General features: G+C 38.5%; 1 protein-coding gene and 2 long non-coding RNA genes across 7 annotated transcripts in view; 1 reads left to right on the top strand and 2 right to left on the bottom strand.

Moving 5' to 3' along the window:
- LOC121898265 overlaps window positions 1-241 on the bottom strand; it is a 14,093-nt gene extending 13,852 nt beyond the window's left edge. For both annotated transcript variants that reach the window (XR_006096394.1, XR_006096395.1), the window contains exon 1: window positions 1-241. This exon is cut by the window's left edge and continues 63 nt beyond it. This is a non-coding gene — a long non-coding RNA (uncharacterized LOC121898265).
- A 3,278-nt stretch (window positions 242-3,519) lies between these two features.
- Window positions 3,520-6,989, bottom strand: LOC121898274. The gene is made up of 2 exons (XR_006096403.1): window positions 5,868-6,989; window positions 3,520-5,786 (listed from the first exon to the last, which is right to left on the bottom strand). It is a non-coding gene; the product is annotated as an uncharacterized LOC121898274 (long non-coding RNA).
- fgf3 (fibroblast growth factor 3) overlaps window positions 5,746-17,705 on the top strand; it is a 29,174-nt gene continuing 17,214 nt past the window's right edge. The window contains exon 1 of one of the 4 annotated variants that reach the window (XM_042413169.1): window positions 5,746-5,820. The gene's annotated coding sequence lies outside the window, so the exon portion shown is untranslated. Of the gene's footprint in view, window positions 5,821-16,152; window positions 16,201-17,166; window positions 17,225-17,705 lie in introns of those variants that run through there. The other 3 variants (XM_042413203.1, XM_042413212.1, XM_042413159.1) reach the window with 3 other exon arrangements.

Raw genomic sequence — 17,705 nt, 5'->3', positions numbered from 1 at the left:
TTCCATTTTATGGCGGGTGGCTACCAGCGTTAAGATACATTATTGCCACCCACGCCAGCTTTGTTAGAATGATTTAACGTTACATAAATATCAATAGCAGCACCATTTGTCCAGGAGCTTATCAGTATTTCGATACTGACCAGTCAGGAACTGGTACCAATTTAGTACCGGTTCTCGATACCCATCCCTAGGCTCAAATAGGGTTTTTACCACAGTTGGCAACACATGGCCTCTTGCCTGTTTATGGTCAGCTCTGTGCATTGTAAACAAACCAACTAGCCAACAGTTTGCAAGGCTGGGATAGAGATGCATTCCCAAAGGAAAAGCCCACGTTTCTGGTCTGAAGGCAAAACACACTTACTTTTAAACATTTTGAAAGACTTAGATATCAACAGGTTTTTGGACATATGTGGATATCACAACGCCAACCTTTTTAAGAAGGTTGTTGAACAAATGAAAGTGGGAGGCTGTGTTTACGCAGTCGAACAAGTCCACCACCAGTGTGGATACATGGCTGCATGTAAATAGGAATATTAGTGGAATAGTTTAGTAGGAACATTGGCCTTTTCAAAGAAGAATATGTTTACATGCACACAAAATGGATTATTCTGTGCATCTAAATGTAGTCACTATTGCAGCCTTCAACTTGACCTTGCAGTTCTCATGACGTCACGGACAGAGACAAACTCATTTTTTCTGTCATACCTACTTTAGCTGTTATGAACAGTGAATATCATATCAGTTTATCACATCGGCATTTCCTCCTACTTCATTTCAGTTCATCTTCACATACTATGAATGTAACAGTTGTTGCCAGTACTGACATATAGTATCCAGATTACTTCACCAAGAAAACAGCTGAGGGCCATGCAGTATGTGTGTGTCTGTGTGTGTGTGTGTGTGTGTGTGTGTGTGCGTGTGTCCACAGTATAGGAGCTTCATCATCAAAGTCCCCTCAGCCCCAAACACATCCATCTGCTGCAGCGCTCCACGCCCGCCTGTGGTTTGGCATCAGGCCCGGCCTTCCAATTTCCTTACAGTCGGATCAACGGCAGGTGGAAGAGCTTTGAACTTTGCTGCAGGTGGAACATCTTTGAACCTTCACACAGTGTCACCTACTGAAAAAGCATGTCTACAATATATTCACTCACATGTCATAGAACTACTTTTTGAAAGGACACTGAGTTCAAAAATAAAGACTACCATGATCGGTACAGTTTAAACTTACACACACTTACACACAGCCATTGTCATCCTAGTTTGGCACTAACTCTAGACTTTTCAGGACATTCATTCACTACATTTCTTGCCTGAAGACTAACATAAGACTAACCCTAATATTAATCTTAGCTGCAACACAATGCATTCAAGGCATTTTGTCATATTTTAAAAGTCAGGTCACTGATACTTTTCACACATTATTCATCATTAAGTAAAAATAGAAAATCTCTTTTGTCTTGTGTCCGATGGGCAAGTAAAAAAAACAATCCAGCCTAAACCAGATTCATCACTACAGTTATTTTCCTTCAAACTTCCTCCATCTTTTGAGAGTTTCTATCGGCTATGTCTCTTAGCATTTATGTTCAATTCAAGACTAACAGTCAACTTTGGAGGTAAGAATGCAAACTTGCAACGGCATTATGTAAGAAAATACAACAGACATGTCAGTTAACAGCTGACTGAGGCAGCATCAGCACCAAGCATTTGACAGACGCTAGTTATGCTAGCAGTTGTTTTACTTTGACAGACTACGAGCACAATGACAAGTAACCTGCAGTCACCTGCTTAAACCTGGATTAACTAATATTTTTTGCTACCTTGGGTGCAGCAGAACAAGCTGTAAAAACAACACTGACATATTATCACCTTTTAAGTTGATATGGTGGACAAACAGTTGCTAATTTACACATTCAGGAGATTTAAAGGCCTTGCACAGGTGTTTTTAGTTATTCTAGCTAATTACACCTCTGCATAGATTAAAGGTGGCTGTACTGTACTGTACCAGTAAGACTGATGAAGGTATTATTTGTCCTGCCCTCACAGGTTCAACAAAACTAGGCGATCCTTGTCATCATGGTTACAATAATAAGGTTAGGGGATGATCGTTCTGGTTTTTACAAAACTGTCCCGACTCACAGTTGAAAAAGGGAAATGAACAGCAGTCTCTTACTGCATAGTCCACTGTTAGGTTGATGCCTCCATCCACCCCTCCTCCTCCGAGTGAGGAAGATTGCCAACTTTTATATACGTTATCTGAACTACACCACTGCTCCGGGTCATAATTACTGCAGTCAGCAGATGGTATTTGTCACTCAAATATAACTATATGTCGTTTTTGGGCGACTCACATTACGACCTATTGTGTTGTTTTTCTTGGGAAGAAAGTCTAATCAGCCAAAATAAGTGAAATCACCTGTGTGGATGTACCATGAGTGTGCAGGGTCTCTAAATTCAATATTTACTCTCCTATTTAGCTCTGTTTTGGTCTCCACCAACTCCTGAGGGAAATATCTGACTCTTCAGCTGCTAAATGCTCAACTATGTTCACCAGCTAGTTGGTGACTGTGTCTGTCTGCTGTTTGGTGCTGGTCAGGTAGTGTACAGCAAACAGTAAAACAGTGACAGTAAAACCAAAACAATGAGCTGAAAGATGCTGAAAGACTCTGCAGCAGCTCTATGGACCTGCTGACCTGGTGATAATTCTCTGTGGGTTCATCACTGTGAGCGACTCCTTTCATACACAGGCATTTGATCCATTGTTGAACATCCCTACCACACAGTTTTAAAACATGTTAAATTAATTCTTGTATCGTATGTTTTTTTTAGTTCAATCAACCAGTTACAGAATCTTAAAATAAATCTATGGCTTGTGTATTAAACTCAGATTTAAGGTGAGCACAGAGAAACTTTCTCCCCCATCAGCAGATTAATGTGAATACAAACCCTGCACATACATCTCTCAGCACAGAAAAGTATCCAAATACAATAAGAAACATCCAAAGAAAGTAAGAAAAAGCAAAACACAATTTTTAAATTTAGGTGGTGGTAGTTGTGGAAAGGGTGAAAGCGGAAAAAACTCATTGCACAAGAACTTTGGCCCTTCACTGACAATGGTGTGAATCTGTAAACTCACTTACAGAATGTTGCAAAATATTGCTTCCTGAAAAAACAACAAAATAAAATAATGTGTCTGCATGTACTTTCAGAAAGTAACTGAAAAATATATTTTGCTCCAGAGTAATCATAAATCATATGTCATTAGTAATGGATTAGTTTTCCTGAAAAAAGACACCTTAAAAGCTAAACAGTGAAATCAAATAGAATTAAAAAATAAATTAAGAAACAAAAAACCTTGTCATAGTGGTTCTAAGTTCAAACCCATTCCCAGACTAGTTCTTGTTGACCTAAAATGTTGTCCACTCCAATTATTTATTGTGCTCTGTGTGCTGTCAGACAGGAGGAATCCCACCCAGAGAAAGACAATAAAACATGGAAACGTTCAAAAGCACACAGCAGGCAGAAATAGCACAACTCTTTATTCTCTCCAGTGAACAGCTACAGTGGAAACACGCTGTTGAACTGTAAAGTCTGTGTGGCCTGAAAAACAGCAGCATTTTCTGAAGCTAGGTGGCACAGTAGCTTTGCTCCTACAGTTCCAACCCAGTTCTCCCAGTCAGCGAAGAGGCAGTGAAGCAGTGGTGGATAAAGGGAGGGCAAATTATGTCCTCCAGTTACTGATCATCATTTGCTAATAACCAATTATGTTAATAAAAATCACTCATATTTTCAGATACTTACATACCGTTTTAGTTTTCTTTCCTGTGAAATGAGTCAGCACTCAATAACAGATATATATATATATAATACATATCACATTAAATGTTGACATTTATCTCATTAACTTATTGGAATTAACACTTTTTTATGTGTGACTTTGTATGTAAGAGAACTTTGTGAACAGAAAAATATTTTCACATATATCACATGCAACATCAACAATGGATCATATCAGAGGAATTTGTAAACCTGGCTTCTGTCAAATGAAATATTGACAAAAATATGTAAAACATGTAGTTTAATATTCTTTCATATTTTCACATAAGATCCTCCAAAAATGTCAAATCTTTGGATCTACTTCACAAGAACACTGACCTGATTATTTCTCTGTGATATATACAGTATTTAACAGAAAACAAACAAACAAAACAAAACAAAAAAACCCCATCAGTATACACCAAAAGGTACATAATCATTTTCCTTTTGAAGCTCATTTTGTGTTTTGTTATACTGTATGTCATATTGAAACATAAAATCAGTTTATACCTTGTTGTTTATGGTGCAGTTATGGAAGCTACATATATCTTACAATTCAGCAGTCCATCCTAATTGGCTGATTTTAACTGTGGTCTAACCTCTGTAAATTGGAATAGTATGACCAAGGGTTCCTCTGCAAAATGAGAAATAGCCTCATTTTCATATTATTTTTAATATTATTACCCATTAAAGCCTAATAAAATGCCTTTAGGGTTTCTTTGTTAGAAAAACTAACTATTATAATATTATAATAGTTATTCTAAACACTGACAGTGCTGCCAGTCAACAGCTGAAACCTGCACAGATCATTGGTCAAGAGAGTGACCTCATACAAGCCATACCAGCAGACTCAAAAGCGACTGGCCATCTGGAGTGCCGGGAGCTTTCCCAGTGAACCGCTATACAATTTGGGTCTTGCAACAAAAACATGCACACACACACACACACACACACACACACACACACACACACACACACAGAGGGCTGTACTGTGGTGATCAGCCCAGTCCAGTTAGCTGCTCGGCCAAATGTGGGTTGGGGGAACCTGTCATTTCCCCCACATCTATCTCTCTGTCTCCCTCCCTCTACTGTGTCTGTGGAAGTATCTTTCAACATTGTTTTAACACTGACCCAACAGTTGACTAAAACAACGTAACGATGATTTCTGATAACTAGTTAATGCATTGTATGATCAGAATTTCGGTTACACAGGGATATAATGAAGAAAGAAAAGCCACTAGAAAGAATTATGTTGTTTTTTCTGCCGTATTGTCCGCTTTAATTTCTAATACTTGCAGTTAGTAAAAAGGGAGTGAAAAAAACAAATGTGATAGAATGCAAATTAAACTAAAATAAATACTCGTTACTTATGTTCAGTTGTATGTGTTTACTTGGTTATATGGACATTTTTGAGATTGTACTTTGTAGTGATAATGTTGCAGTGGGCTGTATTATATAAAAAGGTGTTTCTAATATTTTGTTCACCTCACAACTTCACAGCTTGCATCCATAAAATGGATGGAATCTAATCTGATAGAGTGTAAATTAAAATGATAACATTTTACAGTTATATAATTATAATTAATAATTATGTCATCATATCACATATATGTTATGTAATTTGACAAATTATGAGTTAACTGAAATAATCAAAACCTTGTCTTTTAAAGTGTGACATGGACTTTACACACATGTACACACGTGATAAAAACATATTGACCTCTTGTGGGCAGGTAAAACATCATATCATCCTGAAGGTGGAGGGCTGTGATTGGCTGATACCTGATGTTTAGTAAAAGGGCATTCTAAGGCAAACTGATGTACAGTACAGACCTAGTCATAACTAAGTAAAGAAACAAGAGCATCAATGAAGAGAGACAGTAGAGAGACATAAAGGCACAGAGAGAAGGGTTGTCTGTCTCTCCCACAGATGAAAGACAGTCAGCGACAAGGAGGAGGAGCAGTCTTTTCTTCTGCTGATGAAAACAAGAATCAGCAGGGCTAACGGTAAGGAGGGCATTCGTATGGCGGCGGGTTACGTTCAAAAGACACACCTGTTGTTTGGCCTGTCGCAGTCTATCCGTCCATCCCTGTCTGTCTGTCCGTCAGTCTGTCTCACCACACACAGACACAACAAGCAAGAACTTCAAACAAGCTACCACACCCACTAAAACACACACACACACACACACACAGACACATACAGTATCTAAGCATAGAACACATGGAGCATGTGAGGTGAGGTAAAGCTTCAGCAGAGGTATTTTGGAAGAACAAACACCGAGCAGCACCTGAGATATCGAGCATCAAAGGAGTACAAATATTCCAAAATCTATCTTCAGAGTATAACATACTCACCACCTGTAGGATTGAAAGGGAGCTCTGAAAAGTCAGATTTTTCCTTAACAGAGAATGTACAACAGTATTATGGTCAGAATGCAGACAGCAAAAAATTTGGAGATTTCTTGAATAAAATCATAATATTTCAAAATTAAAGTGGAAAATTTCAGAGAAAAGTCTTAACCTAACCTACAGGATAATACTAATACTACTACAGGTGAGAGCAGTCAGATTTTATGTGACATGAGAAATTTTGATGATGTTTCACCAATAAGCACCCTATTGTCAGAGGTTTCAGGATATTGAAATGAAATATAATCAATTACATGCATTACATTAAAGTGGGATTTGGCAGGTGGAGGAAACCTAAGATCTGATTTGTAGTGTGAACTCTGGTGGGCTTGTTTTCTTTGTGGATGGGCTGTGTGATCAGCTGACCATCTTTTAAGCACTTATTTGTTGCTGTGGACTGTGCTGCATTTGAATTAACCAGATAACTCCAACAATACATCATGGACATATCCACTGTCTGATTAAAAGAATTCTAAAATGAATGACATATTTATGCCAGCTTTAAATGTTATCATTATCACACATTAACGTTAATAATGTACTTTCTAACTAGAAAATACTCATCCCAATTTGAGGGCATTTTATCCTCCTCGTACTAGCAGCAGGACCAGTGTGGTATGATAATACGGACGACATGTCTCCACTTCCTGCCGCTACGCAAAAGTGAAGCCAAAATATCTCTTTTCCGGGAGCGGCCATCTTGCTTGTGTGATGTTATTTGGACCCAGAGTGTGTGAAGTAGAAACGGGCAGTGGGATGATGGCCTGCGGGACACACCCCCTCAGCTGATAGAGGTTTGGGAGTGGCGGTCATGGTGGTCAATCATGACGTCACACCCCCTTTTTACATCGTGAAATAATTAATTAAAAACAAATTTATCAGAAAAGTGAGTACTTAGACAAATATCAGCATGATAAGAACTACCTAAAATGACAGAAACCATCTTTGGGAAAAATTTATTTGACGTGTACTTTGATTTTTTTTAGTTTGGCTCATGTCCCATCCACTAACATGGAGGGGGCGGGACTTTTGACCTATACTGCAGTCAGCCACCAGGAGGTGAGATGGTTGAGATGTTTTGGCTTCAGTTTTGGGGAGCTGTCATGACGGCCATCTTTATTTACAGTCAATTGGCGGAGCTAAAGCTCTCTCAAAGGTTGCACGGCCCTTGATTCAGCAATTTTATATATACATTTCAGTCATTTTCTACCAAAGTTATTTAGTTTTGTGAACTTGCTGGAAGTAGCCTATTTACCAATCTTTTGGCAAAGCAAGGATTAAATTGAACATGTTGAAATTTTGCAGGACTTTGAATTGCCACATTCATGTGATTTCTAAATTTGGTTGCAGTTGGCCAGTGTTTTCAAGAATTGGGACAATTTTTCAAAGGTTATCCCTACAAGACTTTGGTAACCGAGAACAGTAAGGAATTAAAATGAGGGAGATTCTCTGGTTCATCAAATGTGTTGTGCATTCAGTTGTTTGAAAGTTGTATCTGTAAGGCCTAAGTGGCCAAACTTCCTCCAAATTTCATGGAAATCTTTGGATACGGAAGAGATCCAAGGTTTGATCCCAGTGGCAGTACGTCCACCTCAGTCATGCATTGCAACAAACACAACTGGTCATGTTTCACACGTGGAAAGCTAGTAAAGGGCTGCTAAGTGTTATTTCCCTCCAGGTTAATATCATCGTTAGCATGAAAAAGAACTGTCTGGTGACAGCATGTGTTGTGGATGTACATGTCTTCAGGCCAACAGTAGACTTAGCACTGATATGGACTGAAGTTCAGACAGAATTGGACATTGCAAAAAAAAAAACGCATACTGTAGAATAGATATTTTCATAATGACATAACCTGCTAACAGAGAAAAAGTTTTTGTTTTAGTCCTAAACGTTAGCATCATCAAGACTTGAGTCTTGCGGTATGTATAGACACTGCTGTGGCCTGTTTCCATAGTCTGGACACATGTTTAATCTTTTACAGCGAATACCATCTATCACATCAAAATAAAGTACCATATGATGTATGAACCTTTGCCCTGTCACTAACTAGTCACAGTCACTAACTGTGTAAAACTAACGGACGGAAAAAACTAGAGGAAGGAAGCAACATCAATGTGAGCAGCACGAGATCAGAAGTGTTTGATGGTGATGCAGTGTCATGTAAGTTACAGGCCTTCCCTGCTGCTTCACTAATTGAAACCCTTCAAAACCACCCTGACTGCAGTCTGAACTGTCCCACTGTGCACTTGGTGGCAAGAGCAGACCTCCGGATAAGACCTCAGCCAAACCTATCACCACACACAGCCTCTCATTTCCCATTCATCTCTGCTTTTTTACACAGATGCTGATATTCACCTGGGTGAAATCATTCGTTTTAGATATAATAATATTTCACTCACCAGTTGCAGTGCTAAGATGAGATGCTGAAACACCAGAAGGTTGAGTTCAATAGGTCAGTAACACAAGCAGCTCATTTATTTAAGCCACTTATTTAGAAGTGAAACTGAAAGTGAGCACACCCAAAATTACCTTGTTCCATGGCTAAAAGTTTCACTCTTCACCACATCCATCAAAAACCTGGTAAAATAACAATAAAATGGAAGAATTTTCCCAGAATGCCACCATATCAACCATTTCTTTATATTCAGGTAGAAGGCCACATATGTCAGGTATTGGCAGTCAGTATTTAATAGCTATAGTAGCTCATGAAAGATATTTCATAATAAGAAGAAGTGTCTACAGCCATGCTATCTGCTCTGTGAAGCTACATTTTGGCACAGTGGTGCTTTGAGCTAAATGCTAATGTCTGCATGCTAACATATGCTGACAATGACATCCTAACATACTGATGTTTAGCAGTTAATGCTTATGGCTTGATTCCAATGGGCTCGTCTGCTTCGAGTTCCAGCTGCAACATGGCCACTGGAGCTGATCGCAGCCACTCTAGTCAATACTTATGATCCCACCAGATGTGCTGCAGCGCATTTCAGAAGTGGCCAAGAAGCAGCCCTCCGCCTATACGCCCCTAGTCTATTTTTGACGGAAGATGCATCAAGCTGCACAGAGCAGATTGAGCCAGGCAGGAAGTTAGTCACAGGAACAGCACAAAGCATCCAGTCAATTTTCAAAATAAAACGCCCTGTGCAGACTCCCGATCGTATATCACATCACTACATCAACATTATATTATAACCTTGGCACCAGGCCAGAAGTGAACTGGTCAGAGGATATTGTCACCATGGTAACAAGATGTTCATCTTGGAAGTGGAAAATCACAACATCTTATATGACACCACCACATACATATATATATATGTACAAACACATATCACATTTAGTTGTCGCTCTTGTCACCTTCATATATTTCATACACTTTACTATTCTGTAAATAGATTTTAAAATTTCAATTCAATTTTAATATTACTTGGTTTATTCCATTATTAATATTATGTCCATTTTATTCTTCTGTGTTGCATTTTTGGAGAGCAAACACCAAGACACATTCTTTGTATGCTAGCACTGGCTAATAAAACTGATTGAATGGGCAACTGTATGTCATGCTAACATAAAATCACAAAAACCAAGAATCATAAAGATAAAAAAAATCTCCAGGGTTGTGTAAATAGTAGCCTATGCATGCATCGATATTTGACGAGATGGAAATGAGAATGGGTTGGTCTTTTCTGCCCTGACCCTAACCCAAGCACTTCAGGCCTTCCTCCAAGCCTGTAGTAATTGTAATCTCTGAAGGTGACTCATTTTGGTCAGTATTTCCAATAAAAAGAAAAAACAAACAAACAAAACAAAGCTTCATTTTACATATTGGTCCTTCAAAGTGCTCTCTCAAACTAGACCTGGGATGGCTTGTGTCCATGAAATGAGAAAATTAAAACTTCGTTGTAGAGCTAAACCAAATACATTGTTGAAAAGATCTTGACCTGGAGAGTAACATATGACAGTATGAAGATTCTACATGGCTCCGTCTTTGAACTGACCTTTGAACCTTGACCTTGGTGCATGTTTGAAGGCTCATAATTCAGCAACAAAAGGAGCTACAAACATGTGACCAACTGTTATAGAGAGCTCTTGGCGTCAGCTATCATGTGAGTATAGTAAACAACTGGGAGCACTGTCAAATAGAGTAAAATATGGTTAAAATCAATTTTCACCCATTTAACAGTTACATAATACAATCTGATTGCACAAATGTGTTTTCCATCCCCTTAAACTCATCAGTGTGCTTTCAATCCGGTATCTGTAACTTCCAATTCTAGGAAAAAGACTAATACTTTTTAAAAACTACTATTCCCCAGAGCCACACTATGCAGCTTGATACAAATCAGCACCACAGTTGTAGTTCTTCCAGTTTAGGGTTTTAAATGGGGTCGTAAAAAGATATGAGTCATGTAGCGGTTATAGTTAAAAAATGAATAACAAATGAGAAACAATAGAGTTTCTGTGCTCCAGAGTCCTGACTGACAGAAAAAAATGGTGTAGGTACAAACATACTTCCAATTGAAATTTGTGATGAATCAGGCCAATGCTGGTTTTGAAACATCTGGAAGAATTATTGTTATGAAAAAATATTATTAATATTGGATATTATTGGACATTTTATTTGTAGATTTAATTGTGTTTTTGGAGTCACAGTGCTGTTAATGAAAAATAAAAGGCATTCTGGGCAAAGAACTATTTGAGAGTGATATTATAAGATTTTTATATCACCACAATTGCTCACATATTGACATGGTTATTGTATCAGACAGTATATTGGTGGCACCCAAAGGACATATTCCTTTCAAATCTATTTCAAAGAGGCAGCAACTTTTCCAACTCTAAAGTCAAAGGACTCAGATGTGGTCTAACATGGAACCGGAAATAGTCAAAAAGGACATGCACGTTCACATAAACCAATGACACACACGCACACACACACTAATAGACACAGACACACAAAAGACACTCTTGTACACACAGCACCACCCGTGCACAGACGAGGAGGAAGGTCATGTTGCAGACATCAGAAACACATTCTAATAGAGCGGGAGCAACCACATCACAGACGAGCAGACAGACAGTTCCAAGCACACACACACACAGACACACCTACACACACACACTCACACACACACAGCAACAAAGCCAGGATAACACAGAGGGATTAGCAGTGAACAAGAGGACTGAATACCTTGATGCTGGTTCCTCATCAATTTAGATCAACTGGAGATCAAATGGAGATCTATAGATTCATGTTCAATCCCACAGTGGTAATTAAAGGTTTATTCACACACTTATCTAAAGATTGGTTAAACACTAAATGAAAGACCGGCTATTTCAAGGGAAAACTGGATTCATGGTTTCATTAACATTTCTTGGAAGAAGAAATTATCTCATTGGTTGACTTAAAATTTAGGAGGCAGAGCCAAAGAGCGAAGATTCTAGATATGTAATATTAACAGATTCTGTTTCTGGATGTAGCCTTTCGCTGGGCAACAGACACACATGTTGGTTGAATTTGAGGGAAAATTCTGTTAATACTACTATGATACAGAAAGTATCTTATACTGATGGGATCCTTAAATTTTTAAAATCAGATAAAGAACTGGTACTAAGCAGTGGTGCGCACTACTCCAAATCTTGAGATCGTATCGGGTGCACGGTTGTGATAAAGAATAAATGAACAAAACAAAACAATGGCACTCACTAATCCATCTTCTTGTGTTTTTTTTATTGTGGACAGATAACAAACGCGTTTCAGTGTAAAGCCATCACCAGTGCAAAGACAAAAGAAATGACAATACAAATATAGACAACCAGGTGAGACCCAAAGTCCAATCAGTGACAACAACATATAATTATACAAAAGGATCCCATAAAAGTAACATATGGAAAATAGACGAAAAATCTCCAGTGGCAAGACACTTCCATTCAGGTGGCAATGATGTCTGTTTCCTCAAATGTCAAGGTATATGATACATCCTCCAGAACTGCCTCTAGGCTGTTTTCTATAGTCAGTTTTCTTCATCATTTATTTCTGTAAAATAGTCTGTATAGTCTTTTGAGGTCCTTTCGTACATTTGATTCCGTATTAAGATTCATATAGACACATTTATCCTTGTCTACTATTTAGGTATTTGTATCCATGATACTTTATTGTGCTTTCTGGCTAGTATTAAGAGGTTGACAAGGTCAGATTAGGTTCCTTTTACATGCTATTTATTCTCATTGGATCTTAGACTTTTTGTCCTTACATTTTTCCAATACATTTTTTCTTCATCTTTGCACCATCTTTGAGTCCAGTATCCAGTTCTTCTTCATACATGAAGTTAACCTTTCCAGGTCAAGCTAGCCATGCTAGTTTATAGCTTAATATATGCATGGTAGCTAGCCGACAAGCTTCCAGGATACATCAATACCGAGGTCATCAATCAGCCTGTATATTTTAGTTTAAGTTTTGTCCTTACATTTTTCCAATACATTTTTTCTATTTATTCTAAGAATTCTAAATATTTAACAGGGTCATATAGCTCTTCACTAAAATTAACTTGACATGCTAATTGCCCTTTCTACATTTGCCTCATATGGTTGTATATATTCCTGTTGTTTTTTTCTATGATATTTATCTATGCTCTTTTGTCTATACTTATTAATCAGTCTCTGTAGGGTCATATAGCTCTTAATCTTTTTTCCTTTTTTATGCTATGAGTCCCTAGTATCGACAGATCCTCGTTTAAAGATCTCTCAGGGATTTCTTTACTTACCGAGTATTTGGAGCCCTCTATGTACATTATTGGTCTCTTGTGTAATTTTTGGGATGTTTTTAGCATAGATCTATTTTATGATCATTTTTCTCTTTAGATGTTTAATGGATTGTATACATATAGTGCAGGTTGTTGCTTTGTTGTGTTTTTGGCAGTTTTTTTCTGCTCATAGGCATCTTCATGTATTTGTTGATTTGCATCGCCATTTTTGTATTGTATTGTTTTTTGTATTGTTGCTTGATGTGTGTCTTCTGTCTGGGGCGTTCAGTCCTGTAGGTTGTTTCTCTCAGGCTCATGATACCGGTTGCCGTTCATGTTGATTACTGAGGCCACACCTCTTCCATTTGAGGAGGCTGCATGTGTGTTTTCACACATGGATCCTATTGTATAATTATATGTTCTTGTCACTGATTGGACTTTGGGTCTCACCTGGTTGTCTATATTTGTATTGTCATTTCTTTTGTTCTTTACACTGATGATGGCTTTATGCTGAAACGCGTTTTATTGCCTGTCCACAATAAAAACACAAGAAGATGGATTAGTGAGTGCCTTTGTTTTGTTTTGTTTGTAAAATCTAGACATAAAGTTTGCATGAAATATTTCGGGAGGAGGTTAGCTGTTAAGTGTTAAGTTTCTCTCACCATTATTGGTTTAACATTGTTCCAGTCACAATTTGACAGGCGTGTTATGTACTCTTCACTGTTAACCTTCTTCTACAGGAAAAGCAGACAAGCTAGCAAGGCTTCAAAAACTATCCTACGGATGACTTTGACTGTCTCCATTGGTCACATGATCCTTGCCTTGCAGGTTGTAGCAGTCCATCAAGAGTCTCCCATAAGTTCACGAAGCCCCCAGGAACAGTGCCAGGGGTGAAGCCAACCTGACGTAGTGGCCAAACTGTGTAATTACAACTGCCCAAAAAACATTCACACAATCGTTGGAAAAGGAGTGGCTGTAAAACAGTGAACACATTTTTTTGACCATCACAACCCCCACGAAATGACTTGTTTTATTATCAATATTTGATACATTCAGTCCAGTAACATTTGGAAAGTCTAGAAGAGTCGCTTAATAGGCCCAACGATCAGGAAGCATGAGCAACATCCAGGTAATTTGTTTACTGCGGGAAGTTGTTTTTTTGGCTTCATGCGCCACTGAGCTTCTTTCATAGGAATAACCAGGCACCAACTTTGAGTCCAGTATCCAGTTCTTCTTCATACATGAAGTTAACCTTTCCAGGTCAAGCTAGCCATGCTAGTTTATAGCTTAATATATGCATGGTAGCTAGCCGATAAGCTTTCAGGATACATCAATACCGAGGTCATCAATCAGCCTGTACATTTTAGATTAAGTTTTGTTTTGTTGGTTACAGCACCAACAGGTTTCCAGAGGAATGTTTTGTAGCTTAGATGTAGGTTTATGCAACAATCAAGTGTGACAGGGTGAGACCTTTCTAAAATATCTCTTTAATCACACAGAAAACCTGAAATCCAACCAGACTCAAACTTCTGATTCAAAAGAGAAATGGAAGGTTTCCCCATTTATTTTCAACAAAGTCAGAGTTTTGCGAGTTGATCAAAGTTCAGCTGATGGCTGCTGCTTGGTTTAAAGGGACACTCCACCCATTTTATATTTCAAATTTACTAGTCACAGGTAGTCACAGGAAGTACTACACTTCCTGTGTGAACAGCTGCATAATGACTTCTGTGGCTCCGGCAGGAGCTTTGTCAAGTCTGAAAGTATTAACCAAGAAACATCTCTTGTTTAATTTATGTCTGTCATCTGAAGAGGAACCTATTCAAGATCTCAGCCTGAGCTTGAAGACTACACAGTTTTAACAAAAAGCCTGTGTTCCATACTGGGATGTGAAGTTTGAAAGAAAATCTAACAAAAAAAGCTATCGAGTTGCATTTTGGAAAGTGTAGGATCCAGTTTTTTTTTTACTTGATCCATAATAGGGATTTAAAGTTTCAGCTTCTTTATGGTAGTAAAATTCAAAGTTACCCCTTTAAGACCCCTTTAAGTTAGCTTTCTTGTATCACTAAAAGCCACTGCATAGCACTATGTATTTTAGATAAGATATATGTATTTTAATTCTGAAAGAAAAATTTCTGTCCAAGATGTTTGATATACAATAAATTTACTATAGGCACTTAGCAAAAAACAACATTGAAATCAATTAAAACAAAAAGTAAAAGTGGAAAATAAAAGGGTTTTTTTGCAACTCATAAATGAACGTGCAGGGCACCGGATATTAAAACCCTAGTTTGTAGCCCATGAGTGAGTGTGTGAACAATTTTTTGAAAAAAATATATTAGTCTTAGGTGAGTGTGTATGTTTGTGTGCTCGGTTGTGTGTGATGGTGTTGTAATGTTTCTCTTTGTGGCCCAGTGGGAGAGCAGAGGAAGAGTTTCACACAGGGCAAAGAAAGAAAGAGACTGAAGGGGGAGGCTGAGGTGACGGGGCGCACACACACACACACACACACACACACACATGTTGCACTTTGAAACTAATGTCAGCCTGGCTTGGCACTGTGAATTGCCTCAGGCCTTAAAAAGTCTCCCCCTTAATCACACACACACACATACACACATACGCAGTTACACACAGGGCAGTTTAGACTGTGTCTGGTCAGCCTAATCACACAGAGAGGAAGTAGTCAGGAAGATCTGGTGCACATAGCTGCTCTGTGAGAGCAATGATTGGCCTAACACACGCACACACGCACACACACACTAGTAACATGGCAATGCCTTTGACCTGGTTCCCTGTATTTAGAGCCTTTGATTTCCTGACTTCACTTATTGTTCTGGTCCCAACCATGTCAACCATTCATGTCCCACCCTAAGCCTGCTTTACTCCTTTACTCCCTGCCTTTTGCAACTTGGGATACCTGCACAGAGCAAGCGAGCTAGGGCCAAACAGAGAGTGAGAGAGATGGAGAGAGAGAAAGAGAGAGAGTATGAATGACATGCCAAACGGGGGCGGGGGTGTTGGATTGTGCTGCATTGACACATAAAACCAGTGTTTCTCAGTTTTCAGATGTCTCATTGAAGGCTCTGTCCGCTTTGATATTTTAAGTAGGTATCACAACAAAAGGGCCAACAAATGGCAGGAGCGGTGCTGGAGGACTATTGCTGCGGCTAATGGAGGAGCTAGTGTGTGGTGCATGGGCAAGGGAGGAAGAGAGCTCCCTCCTCAGGGACAGGTAGGGTTACCTGGGGAGGGATCACACATACTCCCCCTCCTCCTGTTGCTGCCAGGCCACAGGAGAAACTACTACAGTGTTAGCAGCACTATTTAGCATCTTACCAGGTTTAGAGCAGATTGTCCTTTCAGTTGGTCTTGCTATGATCATACAGTTCAAACTGTTTGAACCAGCTATAATATATCATACAGCCATAAGAACAGATTGGGTTAAATGTGTCATTTCATTCGGTGATAAGATTTGTGATTGGCTGGTTTGTTAAAAAAATACAGACATAAATGTCCCAAGAAAACCCTCTGACATTCTTACGACATTTAAAAGTCAAAATATCCATTACTTGACGCATATTCAGAACATCTTGGTAAATATATATAATATATTCTAAAAGTTTTTTTAAGTTACTCAAAGTCCGTCTTTCAATCTTGTCCTTTCAGCACCAAACTGCCTCAGACATAAATTGTATACATCTCTCCACTGGTGGATGTGGTCCTTATTAACAAATGAATCACCAAGAAGCCTACTCATTACAAACTGTTTGTCAGACTATATGCAGTTTTAAAGTGATGCTATGTAACCTTTATGAACAGCAGCCACAGTTACCACTAGTGGCAATTACAAATAATGTCAAAAATAATGGATGCAAACAGTTGCTTTAAAGACATCATTAGGCGACCTCACTCAGAGCGAGTGGAATGGGACCACAAGAACTGATTTTAAGAGAACTGGAATCAGTGATCCAAGATGGTGACACATTTCCTCTGATAAAAATGCTTGTAGGGCACATACATCAAGATTGATTCACTCATTTGACTCTTTGACTTAATCCAATTCTGATATAAGAATTCGAGTCATTCAAAAGTGTTGGTGTTATCATTTTACAGCTGTTATTTATAACCGTGTATGGGAAAAGGTTTTTGGGTCAGTGTGCATCATGTGACCTGCAATTCTGACTATACTCCAATACTCCACAAATGCGTTCTGGGGGCTAAAGCACAGGCAGGAAACAAACATGTCTCCTGATCAGGTGTGTTTACTTTTGTGATAAAGCCATTGCAATATTTATCTGTGCAAAGTAAAATGTAGTGGAACAGTCATACTGATGAGTTATAATGTCAGTGAAGTTAGTGATGTTATAACTGAAAGTCTGTTACATATCAATATCTGTGTAAGTTTTGCTACAGTAACATCAGCTAACATTAGCTGCCATAAGCTACTGGTCATACCAGACCAAGCCACTAAATACCTGAGTGTAGTGAACTGAATAGTGTGTTTTATTGCTTATGATCTCACCTTTTTATTTTTAAGAAGTTATTCATTATTTTAAAAGTTACATAATCTGGTTTTAAAGACAGGTTTGGAGTGTTTCTACGCACTTTAAACTGTGCTCTAGGGGCAGCATTTCAGACTTAATGCAGGGACATTTAAACAAACAGTTGAAAGCTTAAAAACTTTGGATTAATATTCAGACAGGTCAAACCAATTGTCATCCAAATGTATCAATACAG

The sequence above is a fragment of the Thunnus maccoyii genome, chromosome 1 (genome assembly GCF_910596095.1).
Source record: "Thunnus maccoyii chromosome 1, fThuMac1.1, whole genome shotgun sequence".
Classification (NCBI taxonomy): Eukaryota; Metazoa; Chordata; class Actinopteri; order Scombriformes; family Scombridae; genus Thunnus; species Thunnus maccoyii.
This window is presented reverse-complemented; position numbering and strand designations above follow the sequence as displayed.